Here is a 13,825-nt window from a genome sequence, read left to right on the forward strand (position 1 = left end):
ACGATTCCAGCCTAACTTTCTGGGCGTTGGATTGTTACGTCGATTTGCAATCGACGCCCACACGTGATTGATGAGCGGATAATTTATACATTTTTTGGCGTTGTTTTTACATAGTTTTCAGTATAATTTAGTTAGTTTTTAGTACATTTTTGTTAGTTTTTAAATAAAAATCACATTTTTGGACTTTACTATGAGTTTGTGTGTTTTTCTACGATTTCAGGTATTTTCTGGCTGAAATTGAGGGACTTGAGCAAAAATCAGATTCAGAGGTTGAAGAAGGACTGTAGATGCTGCTGGATTCTGACCTCCCTGCACTCAAAGTGGATTTTCTGGAGCTACAGAACTCCAAATGGTGCGCTCTTAATTGTGTTGGAAAGTAGACATCCAGGGATTTCCAGCAATATATAATAGTCCATACTTTTCTCGAGTTTAGATGATGCAAAATGGCGTTCAACGCCAGTTCCATGCTGTATTCTGGAGTTAAACGCCAGAAACAGGTTGCAAAGTGGAGTTAAACGCCAGAAACAGGTTACAAACTGGCGTTCAACTCCAAGAGAAGCCTCTACACATGTAAAGCTCAATGCTCAGCCCAAGCACACACCAAGTAGGCCCCGGAAGTGGATTTCTACATCATTTACTCATTTCTGTAAACCCTAGTAACTAGTTTAGCATAAATAGGACTTTTTACTATTGTATTTACATCTTTGGAACATCTTCAGTTTCATCTTTAGATCACGTTTGGGGGCTGGCCATTCGGCCATGCCTGAACCTTCATCACTTATGTATTTTCAACGGTAGAGTTTCTACACACCATAGATTAAGGTGTGGAGCTCTGCTGTTCCTCATGAATTAATATAAAGTACTATCGTTTTTCTATTCAATTCAATCTTATTCCGATTCTAAGATATTCATTCGCACCTCAATATGAATGTGATGATCGTGACAGTCATCATCATTCCCAAATATGAACGCGTGCCTGACAACCACTTCCGTTTTACCTTAGATTGAATGAATATCTCTGGGATTCCTTAATCAGAGTCTTTGTGGTATAAGTTAGAATCCATGGACGGCCATTCTTGAGATCCGGAAAGTCTAAACCTTGTCTGTGGTATTCCGAGTAGGATCTAGGAAGGGATGGCTGCGACGAGCTTCAAACTTGCGAGTGCTGGGCATAGTGACAGACGCAAAAGGATCAATGGATCCTATTCCAGTATGATCGAGAACCGACAGATGATTAGCCATGCAGTGACAGCGCATTGGACCATTTTCACTGAGAGGACAGGATGTAGCCATTGACAACGGTGATGCCTAACATACAGCTTGCCATAGAAAGGAGTATGAATGATTGGATGAAGATAATAGGAAAGCAGAGGTTCAGGAGGAAAGAATGCATCTCTATACGCTTATCTGAAATTCTCACCAATGAATTACATAAGTAGCACTATCTTTATTTTATATTTTATTTATCTTTTAATTATTAAATCTCTATAATCAATTGAATCCACCTGACTGAGATTTACAAGGTGACCATAGCTTGCTTCAAGCCGACAATCTCCGTGGGATCGACCCTTACTCACGTAAGGTTTATTACTTGGACGACCCAGTGCACTTGCTGGTTAGTTGTGCGAAGTTGTGACAAAGAATTAACATTATGAACGTGCGTATTGAGTTTTTAGCGCCGTTATCAAGGAATGGAACCGTCACGATTTCCGCACGCCAAGTTTTTGGCGCCGTTGCCGGGGATTGTTCGAGTTTGGACAACTGACGGTTCATCTTGTTGTTCAGATTAGGTAATTTTATTTTATTTTTAAGCTTTTTTTATTTCTTATTTTCGAAAATAATACAAAAAAAAAATTTTCTTTTTCGTTTTTCCCAAAATAATTTTCGAAAAAAACCAAAAAAATTTAATAAAATCATAAAAACCAAAAATTTGATGTTTCTTGTTTGAGTCTAGTGTCAATTTTTAAGTTTGGTGTCAATTGCATCTTTTTAATTTTTCTTGAAAATTTTCGAAAAATTCATGCATGGTGTTCTTCATGATCTTCAAGTTTTTCTTGATAAGTCTTCTTGTTTGATCTTTAAAATTTCTTGTTTTGTGTCTTTTCTTATTTTTCATATGCATTCTTGAACTCTTAGTGTCTAAATATTAAAAATTTCTAAGTTTGGTGTCTTGCATGTTTTCTTTTATCAAAAATTTTTCAAAAATACATACTTGATGTTCATCATGATCTTCAAAGTGTTCTTGGTGTTCATCTTTGCATTCAAAGTGTTCTTGCATGTTTCCTTTGTTTTGATCCAAAATTTTTATGTCTTGAGTCTTTTTAATATTTTTCTCTTTCCTTATTAAAATTCAAAAAAATAAAAAAATATCTTTCCCTTATTCTCTCATAAATTTTCGAAAATTTGAGTTGACTTTTTTAAAACTTTTTAAAATTTAGTTGTTTCTTATGAGTCAAATCAAATTTTTAATTTAAAAATTCTATCTTTTTCAAATCTTTTTCAAAAAAATCAAATCTTTTTCAATTTCCTTCTTAATATTTTCGAAAAATTTCAAAAATTATTTTCAAAATCTTTTTCTTATTTTTATTTCATATTTTCGAAATTAATGCTAACAATTAATGTGATTGATTCAAAATTTTTAAGTTTGTTACTTGCCTAGTAAGAAAGGTTCAATCTTTAAACTCTAGAATCATATCTTTTTAGTTTCTTATTAGTCAAGTAATCAACTTTGATTTCAAAAATCAAATCTTTTCAAATTTCTTTTTCAAATCCTTTTCAAATTAAGTTTCAATCATATCTTTTTCAAAATCAATTTCAAAATCTTTTCTAACTTCTTATCTTTTCAAAATTAATTTTCAAATCTTTTTTTAACTAATCCTATCCTTTTGTTTCAATCATATCTTTTTCAAAACTACCTAACTAATTCTATCTCTAATTTTCGAAAATTACCTTCACCTTTTTCAAAATTCCTTTTTGAATTAACTAATTGTTTTAAATTTAATTTAATTTGATTTAATTTTCCTTGCTTAATTTTCGAATTTTTAATTTTAATTTCTAATTTTTAATTTAAAAACAAAAATACTTTTATTTTATTTTATCTAATTTTCAAAAATTCTTCTCCCTCACCTCCTTCTATTTATTTATTTACTAACACTCCTCTTCATCTAAGAATTCGAACCTACTCCTCACCCTTGTGTTTGGATTCTCCATCTTCTATTCATATCTTCTTCTACTCACATAAAGAAATCTCTATACTGTGACATAGAGGATTCCATATTTTCTTTTCTATTTTCTTCTTTTTCATATGAGCAGGAACAAGGATAAGAAAATTCTTGTTGAAGCTGATCCTGAACCTGAAAGGACTCTGAAGAGGAAGCTAAGGGAAGCTAAAGCACAACTCTCTGGAGAAAATCTGACTGAAAATTTCGAAAAAGAAGGAGACATGGCCGAAAATAATAACAATGCAAGGAAGATGCTTGGTGACTTTACTGCACCTAATTCTAATTAACATGGAAGAAGCATCTCAATCCCTGCCATTGGAGCAAACAACTTTGAGCTGAAACCTCAATTAGTTTCTCTGATGCAACAGAACTGCAAGTTTTAGGGACTTCCATCAGAAGATCCTTTTCAGTTCTTCACTGAATTCTTGCAGATCTGTGATACTGTTAAGACCAATGGGGTTGATCCTGAGGTCTACAGGCTCATGCTTTTCCCGTTTGCTGTAAGAGACAGAGCTAGAATATGGTTGGACTCTCAACCTAAGGATAGCCTGAACTCTTGGGATAAGCTGGTCACGGCTTTCTTAGCCAAGTTCTTTCTTCCTCAAAAGCTTAGTAAGCTTAGAGTGGATGTTCAAACCTTCAGACAAAAGGAAGGTGAATCCCTCTATGAAGCTTGGGAGAGATACAAGGAACTGACCAAAAAGTGTCCTTCTGACATGCTTTCAGAATGGACCATCCTGGATATATTCTATGATGGTCTGTCTGAATTATCAAAGATGTCATTGGACCATTCTGTAGGTGGATCCATTCACCTAAAGAAAACGCCTGCAGAAGCTCAGGAACTCATTGACATGGTTGCAAATAACCAGTTCATGTACACTTCTGAAAGGAATCCTGTGAGTAATGGGACGCCTCAGAGGAAAGGAGTTCTTGAAATTGATACTCTGAATGCCATATTGGCTCAGAACAAAATATTGACTCAGCAAGTCAATATAATTTCTCAGAGTCTGAATGGATTGAAGGAATCATCCAACAGTACTATAGAGGCATCTTCTGTAGAAGAAGCCTACGATCCTGAGAACCCTGCAATAGTAGAGGTGAATTACATGGGTGAACCCTATGGAAACACCTATAATCCCTCATGGAGAAATCATCCAAATTTCTCATGGAAGGATCAACCAAAGCCTCAACAAGGCTTTAATAATGGTGGAAGAAACAGGTTTAGCAATAGCAAGCCTTTTCCATCATCCACTCAGCAACAGACAGATAATTCTGAGCAGAATCCATCTAGCTTAGCAAATATAGTCTCTGATCTATCTAAGGCCACTGTAAGTTTTATGAATGAAACAAGGTCCTCCATTAGAAATTTGGAGGCACAAGTGGGCCAGCTGAGTAAGAGAGTCACTGAAATCCCTCCAAGTACTCTCCCAAGCAATACAGAAGAAAATCCAAAAAGAGAGTGCAAGGCCATAGCCTTACATGGTGTGGCCGAACCCAAAGAGGAAGAGGAGGACGTGAATCCTAGTGAGGAAGACCTCCTGGGACGTTCAGTGACCAATAAGGAGTATCCCTTTGAGGAACCAAAGGAATCTGAGGCTCATCTAGAGACCATAGAGATTCTATTGAACCTCCTTCCGCCCTTCATGAGCTCTGATGAGTATTCTTCCTCTGAAGAGGATGAAGACATTACTGAAGAGCAAGTTTCTAAGTACCTTGGTGCAATCATGAAGCTGAATGCCAAATTATTTGGTAATGAGACTTGGGAAGACGAACCTCCCTTGCTCACCAATGAACTGAATGCATTGGATAGGCAGAAATTACCTCAAAAGAAACAGAATCCTGACAAATTCCTAATTCCCGGCAAAATAGGCACCATGACCTTTGAGAAAGCTCTGTGTGACCTGGGGTCAGGAATAAACTTAATACCACTATCTGTAATGGAGAAACTTGGGATCTTTGAGGTGCAAGCTGCCAGAATCTCATTAGAGATGGCAGACAACTCAAGAAAACAGGCTTATGGACAAGTAGAGGACGTGTTAGTAAAGGTTGAAGGCCCTTACATCCCTGCTGATTTCATAATCCTAGACACTGGAAAGGAAGAGGATGAATCCATCATCCTTGGAAGACCCTTCCTAGCCACAGCAAGAGCTGTGATTGATGTGGACAGAGGAGAATTGGTCCTTCAACTGAATGACGACAACCTTGTATTTAAAACTTAAGGATCTCCTTCTGTAACCATAGAGAGGAAGCATGAAAAGCTTCTCTCACTACAGAGTCAACCAAAGCCCCCACAGTCAAACTCTAAGTTTGGTGTTGGGAGGCCACAACCAAACTCTAAGTTTGGTGTTGAATCCCCACATTCAAACTCTAAGTTTAGTGTTGGGAGGTCCCAACAATGCTCTGATTATCTGTGAGGCTCCATGAAAGCTCACTGTCAAGCTACTGACATTAAAGAAGCGCTTGTTGGGAGGCAACCCAATGTTATTTAATCATATCTATTTTATTTTCTCTTTATTTCGTGTTTTATTAGGTTGATGATCATGTGGAGTCACAAAAACTACTGAAAAATCAAAAATAGAATGAAAAACAGCATTAAAAATAGCACACCCTGGAGGATAGCAGTCTGGCGTTTAAACGCCAGAAACAAGCATCTTTCTAGCGTTTAACGCCAGAAACAGGCACCAAGCTGGCGTTTATCGCCAGAAACAAGCATCTACCTAGCGTTAAATGCCAGAAACAAGCTACATTTGGGCGTTTAACGCCAGAAACAGGCAGCAGTCTGGCATTAAACGCCAGGATTGCACAACAAGGGCGTTTTACACGCCTAATTGGAGCAGGGATGTTAAGTCCTTGACCCCACTTGATCTGTGGACCCCATAGGATCCTCACCACTTCTTCTCTCCTCTTTACACCTTTTCATAAATCTCTTCCCCAAATACCCTTCACCAATCAACTCAATCACTCTTCCCCATCACCTCTTCACCACTCACATCTATCCTCTCTTCCCCAAAAACCCCACCTACCTTCAAATTCAAACTATTTTCCCTCCCAAACCCAACCCTAATGGCCGAACCCTAACCCTCCCCCCACTCCTATATAAACCCCTCATTCTTTCTTCATTTTCACACAACACAACCCTCTCTTCTTCCCCTTGGCCGAAACTACCTCTCTCTCCCTCCCTCCATTTCTCTTCTTCTTCTTCTTCTTCTTTTGCTCGGGGACAAGCAAACATTTTAAGTTTGGTGTTTTAAAAGCATAGCTTTTTGTTTTTTCATAACCATATATGGCACCTAAGGCCAGAGAAACCTCTAGAAAGAGGAAAGGGAAGGCAATTGCTTCCACCTCTGAGCCATGGGAGATGGAGAGATTCATCTCAAAGGTCTATCAAGACCACTGCTATGAAGTTGTGGCCAAGAAGAAAGTGATCCCTGAGGTTCCTTTCAAGCTCAAAAAGAATGAGTATCTAGAGATCCGACTTGAGATCCAATGAAGAGGTTGGGAAGTTCTCACCAACCCCATTTAACAAGTCAGGATCACTAGGAACCATGATCAAAGTGTGAACCCGAATCCAAAGCATTGGCTTACCATAGTTCGGGGGAAATACTTAGATTTCAGTCCGAAAAATGTAAGGCTGGCGTTCAACTTGCCAATGATGGAAGAGAACGCACGCCCCTACACAAGAAGGGTCAACTTTGATCAAAGGTTGGACCAAGTCCTCATAGACATATGTGAGGAAGGAGCTCAATGAAAAATTGACTCAAGAGGCAAGCCTGTTCAACTAAGAAGGCATGACCTCAAAACAGTGGCTAGGGGATGGTTAGAGTTCATTCAACGCTCAATCATTCCTACTAGTAACCGGTCTGAAGTTACTATAGACCGGGCCATCATGATCCATAGTATCATGATTGGAGAGGAGGTGGAAGTTCATGAGATTATACCTCAAGAACTTTACAAGGTGGCTGACAAGTCCTCTACTTGGACAAGGTTAGCCTTTCCTCACCTCATATGCCACCTCTGCAATTCGGCTGGAATTGACATAGAGGGAGACATCCTCATTGAAGAGGACAAGCCCATCACTAAGAAAAGGATAGAGCAAACAAGAGATCATGGACCTCAGCAAGAGCATGAGGAAATTCCCCACCATGAAATCCCTGAGATGCCTTATGGGATGCATTTTCCTCCACAAAACTATTGGGAGCAAATCAACCCCTCCCTAGGAGAACTAAGTTCCAACATGGGACAACTAAGGGTGGAGCACCAAGAGCACTCCATCATCCTTCATGAGATTAGAGAAGATCAAAGAGCTATGAGAGAGGAGCAACAAAGGCAAGGAAGAGATATAGAGGAGCTCAAAAGCACCATTGGTTCTTCAAGAAGAGGAAGACGCCACCCTCACTAAGGTGGACTCATTCCTTAATCTCCTTGTCTATTTATTTTATTGTTTTTTTTTTTATTTTTGAGCTTTATGTTTTATTTATGTTTGTGTCTTTACTATATGATCACTAGTGTCTAAGTGTCTATGCCTTAAAGTTATGAATATGAATCCATCACCTCTCTTAAATGAAAAAATGTTCTAAAAACAAAAGAACAAGAAGTACATGGTTTCGAATTCATCCTTGAAACTAGTTTAATTATTTTGATGTGGTGATAATACTTTTTGTTTTCTGAATGAATGCTTGAACAGTGCATATGTCTTTTGAAGTTGATGTTTATGAATGTTAAATATGTTGGCTCTTGAAAGAATAATGAAAAAGGAGACATGTTATTTGATAATCTGAAAAATCCTAAAATTGATTCTTGAAGCAAGAAAAAGCAGTGAATACAAAAGCTTGCAAAAAAAAAGAAAAAAAAATATAGCAAAAAAAAAAGAGAGAAAGAAAAAGAAAAAGCAAGCAGAAAAAGCCAAAAGATCTTTAAACCAAAAGGCAAGAGCAAAAAGCCAATAGCCCTTAAAACCAAAAGGCAAGGATAATAAGAAGGATCCAAGGCTTTGAGCATCAGTGGATAGGAGGGCCTAAAGGAATAAAATCCTGGCCTAAGCGGCTAAACCAAGCTGTCCCTAACCATGTGCTTGTGGCGTGAAGGTGTCAAGTGAAAACTTGAGACTGAGCGGTTAAAGTCAAGGTCCAAAGCAAAAAAAGAGTGTGCTTAAGAACCCTGGACACCTCTAATTGGGGACTTTAGCAAAGCTGAGTCACAATCTTAAAAGGTTCACCCAGTTATGTGTCTGTGGCATTTATGTATCCGGTGATAATACTGGAAAACAAAGTGCTTAGGGCCACGGCCAAGACTCATAAAGTAGCTGTGTTCAAGAATCAACATACTGAACTAGGAGAATCAATAACACTATCTGAATTCTGAGTTCCTATAGATGCCAATCATTCTGAACTTCAATGGATGAAGTGAGATGCCAAAACTATTCAAGAGGCAAAAAGCTACAAGTCCTGCTCATCTGATTGGAGCTAAGTTTCATTGATATTTTGGAATTTATAGTATATTCTCTTCTTTTTATCCTATTTGATTTTCAGTTTCTTGGGGACAAGCAACAATTTAAGTTTGGTGTTGTGATGAGCGGATAATTTATACGCTTTTTGGCATTGTTTTTACATAGTTTTCAATATAATTTAGTTAGTTTTTAGTACATTTTTATTAGTTTTTAAATAAAAATCACATTTCTGGACTTTACTATGAGTTTGTGTGTTTTTCTGTGATTTCAGATATTTTCTTGCTAAAATTGAGGGACTTGAGCAAAAATCAGATTCAGAGGTTGAAGAAGGACTGCAGATGCTGTTGGATTCTGACCTCCCTGCACTCAAATTGGATTTTCTGGAGCTACAGAACTCCAAATGGCGCGCTCTCAATTGCGTTGGAAAGTAGATATCCAGGGCTTTCCAGAAATATATAATAGTTCATACTTTGCCCAAGTTTAGATGATGCAAACTGGCGTTCAACGCCAGTTCCATGCTGCATTCTGGAGTTAAACGCCAGAAATAGGTTGCAAAGTGGAGTTAAACGCCAGAAACAGGTTACAAACTGGCGTTCAACTCCAAGAGAAGCCTCTACACATGTAAAGCTCAATGCTCAGCCCAAGCACACACCAAGTGGGCCCCAGAAGTAGATTTCTGCATCATTTACTCATTTCTGTAAACCCTAGTAACTAGTTTAGCATAAATAGGACTTTTTACTATTGTATTTACATCTTTGGAACATCTTCAGTTTTATCTTTAGATCACGTTTGGGGGCTGGCCATTCGGCCATGCCTGAACCTTCATCACTTATGTATTTTCAACGGTAGAGTTTCTACACACCATAGATTAAGGTGTGGAGCTCTACTGTTCCTCATGAATTAATACAAAGTACTATCGTTTTTCTATTCAATTCAATCTTATTCCGATCCTAAGATATTCATTCACACCTCAATATGAATGTGATGATCGTGACAGTCATCATCATTCCCAACTATGAACGCGTGCCTGACAACCACTTCCGTTCTACCTTAGATTGAATGAATATCTCCTTCATGCTACGTTCTTCATTAGATTGTCCACATGAAGCCATGGGGGTTCCTTGAGTGTCCGAACGTTGGGAAGGTAATCGATTGATTGCTTGATCCAGTTTGTTAAGGGTTGCATGAAATTTTTTCACTGTTTCCTTGAGACGCTCCCGTGATTCTTGGGTCGATGGATATGGACATGGTGCATAGGGAAGTGGTGGTTCTTGGGAGTAATTAGATTGGAATTGGGGTGGATATGTGTTAGGGTCATATGGAGGTGAGTGTTGGTAGGTGGCTTGTGAGTGTGGTGGTTCATAGCTATGTTGAGGAGGTGGTTCATAGGTATATGATGGGGCTTGTTGGTAACTATAAGGGGGTCCACCATATCTATCATCTTGGTACGCACCTCGGAATGGCTCTTGACCGTAGTAATTTGGTGGGTGATGGTTGTCACGAAGGGGTCCACCATAACTATTGTCTCGACATGCATTGTTGAATGGTCGTCGTCCATGGTACCTTGGAAGGTGTTGTTGCCTAAAGGGTTGATCAGATTCTCGTGGTTCCATCCATCTTTGATTGGTTTGACCTTGATGCGTGTTCCTGTTATAGCTTCCATTCCTTGCAACAATATTAGAACCAAACTTAAAGCGACGGAGGTGAGAACTCATAGTAATTAATAAAAATTAAAAAAAAAAACAAAAACAAATAAACAAGCAAAATAAAATATTTACAATAACCAATAATAAGGCACACAGTTGCAATTCCCCGGCAACGGCGCCATTTTGATGATCGGAAGATTGATGGTTTAGAATTCACAATAAATTCTCATTGCAAGTATAGTTTCTAAACCAAGCAATAATCCTTTCATACAAAAACTTGTTTGTCACTTAAGCAAACCCAATAAAATTGATAACTGAAGTATTGAAACCTCGGGTCGTCTCTCAAGGAATTGCAGGGAGGTATGATTTATTATTGGTTATGGAAAAAGTATATTTGGTTTTGAGTTTTTTAAAATAAGGAACAAGTAATTTAAATGACAAGAAAAATAAATTAATAATTAGAAAATCTCTTGGCAAAGTATAAGAACTGAAAATTCTATCCTAGTTATCCTTATCAGGTGTGATGAGAATTGTTTGTTGCTCCCACTTAGTTAACCCTTACTAAATAAAGGAAAGTCAAGTGGACTAATTAATTTGATCCTCAAGTCCTAGTCAACTCCTGTGGAAAGACTAGCTTTAGAGCAATCCAAATCAATCAGCAATTCCCAAATCTCAATCAACTGCTGAGTTTGACAACTCAAGTGTTACCAATTACTTAACCAAAACCAAAAGGAGAAAAATCTAAATTAAATTAAAAGCATTAATAGCATAAATTTGAAGAAAGCAATCTTAAATCTGAAATACCTCAATATGCATTAAATAGAATATTCAAATCTAACATGAGAAGGTTCATAAGTCAATTTGGCAAAATAAGTCAAATACAAGTAAAAGCATTAGAATAAATAAAAGTAGAAGAGAAACATTAATTAAAGGAACATTGAACCTGTGATTGAATAGAAGTAGCCTAATCATAATAGAAATCCTAAATCCTAAAAACCTAAGAGAGAGGAGAGAGCCTCTCTCTCTCTCTCTAAAAACTACATCTAAAACCTAAAATTGTGAATTATCAATGTTCTCTCCATCATCCTCTTCGATTCTCCCATTCTCTGGCTTATATTCCGTATTTCTGGGCTTGGATCTGGGCCGAAAGGGGCCCAGAAATCGCTGAGGATATTTTCTGCAGATTCTTGTACGTGGCGTCTGTCACGCGTTCGCGTCTTTTGGAGTTTTTTTCTGGTCACGCGTACGCGTCAGTCACGCGTATGCGTCACTTGCGTTCTGCTCAAAGCACGCGTCCGCGTTGTCCACGCGTACGCGTCGCTACCATTTTGCGCTAGGGACGCGTCTACGTCGTCCACGCATGCGCGTCGCTGCCTTTTCTTCAAAACTCCATTTTTGTGCTTTTCCTCCATTCTTGTATGTTTCCTTTCTGTCTTCTAAGTCATTCCTGCCCTATGAAGCTTGAAAATACTTAAACACACAGATCACGGCATCGAATGGTAATAAAGGATAATTAAAATTAATATTTTTAAAGCATAGGAAACATGTTTTCACATATATTATAAAATAAGGAAGGGAAAGTAAAACCATGCAATTCATATGAATAAGTGGGTGAAGAATTGATAAAAACACTCAATTTGAGAACAAGATGAATCATAAAATAGGGATTTATCAATGCTCTATAAAGAATTTTTCTCGAAAATTTCATTATTTTGGCTAAACTTATTCTTTATATATGTATATATAATGTGATTGGATAGAATTCATAAAAAATCCTAAGTTCATTTCCTAATTTCAATCAAACCAAATCATCAAGTGTATAGAAAATTGAATTAGGTGCAATCATCATATTATCGAATCATAATATATAACTAAAGACTAAAAGCATATATACAGGCCAAAATAAAAGTGCATCAAACTATAAAGATACTAGTTACGTACAAACAAAACTAACAAAAGCAATAAACTAAAATATATCCAAAATAACAAAATGCTAACAAAATATCTAAAAAGCTAAAAGCATAATAAAAACTAAAACTGAAATGTTCAGAATGGAAGAATTGTCACCCAAAATTCACCGATCAGTCGGACGACCTCCCCACACTTAAAATCTAGCACCGTCCTTGGTGCTCATGAAGTCATGCAGAGTGGAATGAATCGTCATTGTCATCTCCACTGTCATCTGCTAGGGTCTGCTCCTCCTACTCCCTGGGTTCAGAAAGAGTGTCAGGTTCCTCCGATGGGAAGTTAGTGTAGCCAGATATCCTCTTCAGGTAATCAAAACGTCGCTTATTGCGATGTTCCATCTGATAAATCCGCTGGAAGAGGCTCTGTAGAAGGTGGTAAATTGGCTATGATGATGCTGATGGTGCTGGTGGTGCTATAGGTATTGATGATGATGGGGCTACTAATGTTGAGGGTCTAGGCAGAATTCCCAGTCAAACTTCATCTGCTTCCTCTCACCTTCTTCCTTTTCATAAGCATCTTTGCCACTGGGTCTAGGCAGAAGGTGGAGGATATGCTCTATAGTCTCCTCAGCCACTGAAATCTTTTGACTTCTGAGGTGAACTACGTCGAGGGCTGCGTTGTAGTAGTTGACATAAAACTCCCAGACTCACGACGTGTTCACAGCCACATGATCCCTTTCTAGGAACCCCCATCCCATATCATAAATCAGTTTCAGTTTACTTTTTCATATCTTCGAGAATCTCGAGTTTTTTTCCATTTGTAGATTGCGCTCTCTAAAAGTCGGGAACTTTAGCTCGGAGTAAAGGTTGTTGAACTTGTATAGATCTGTGGGAGGTAAACTCTGATCAACTTGTCTCTCTCAACGATATGTTTTGTAGACTGTAGCCCATCATCTGCTGTTGTAGCGGGCTGTGTCGTTCACTTTCGTTTACCTGAGCTAGATGCCCTTGCTTTGCCCTTTCCATTCTTATCCGTCATCCTAAAAAAGAATAGAGAAAATAGGTATGTAAAATATATTTGAAAGGCAAGTAAAGCAAAATAATTATGAAAAGCAGGCAAGGAGAGACTGAGATAAGGAACAACAAAACTATGAAGTGAATGGATTAAAGTAGAATTAACTTGGAATGTGAGCCCAAAGATCAAGAAAAGACCTCCTTACATGTCCATTTGGAGTTTTTGCCTACAGGAGGATGCCCTTTGGGCTATGCAATGCCCCAGCCACATTTCAAAGGTGTATGCTTTCCATTTTCTCTGACATGGTGGAAAATTTTTTAAAGGTCTTCATGGATGATTTTTCTGTCTTTGGCAATTCATTTAACACTTGTCTGCATCATTTAACTCTTGTTTTAAAAAGATGCCAAGAAACTAACCTGGTATTAAATTGGGAGAAATGCCATTTTATGGTTCCTGAAGAGATAGTTCTTGGGCATAAAGTGTCATGCAAAGGTATAGAAGTTGATAAAGCTAAAATAGAAATTATTGAAAAACTTCCTATACCTGTTAATGTGAAAGCAGTAAGGAGCTTTCTTGGGCATGCTGGCTTT

General features: G+C 37.9%; 1 non-coding gene across 1 annotated transcript; it reads right to left on the reverse strand.

The window, feature by feature from the left end:
- Positions 1 to 3,835: 3,835 nt before the first annotated feature.
- LOC148571028 (small nucleolar RNA R71) lies at positions 3,836 to 3,943 on the reverse strand. The gene has a single exon (XR_015880352.1). It is a non-coding gene; the product is annotated as a small nucleolar RNA R71 (small nucleolar RNA).
- Between the last annotated feature and the right edge of the window lie 9,882 nt (positions 3,944 to 13,825).

The sequence above is a fragment of the Arachis ipaensis genome, chromosome B3, assembly GCF_059453495.1.
Source record: "Arachis ipaensis isolate K30076 ecotype BB chromosome B3, ASM5945349v1, whole genome shotgun sequence".
Classification (NCBI taxonomy): domain Eukaryota; kingdom Viridiplantae; phylum Streptophyta; class Magnoliopsida; order Fabales; family Fabaceae; genus Arachis; species Arachis ipaensis.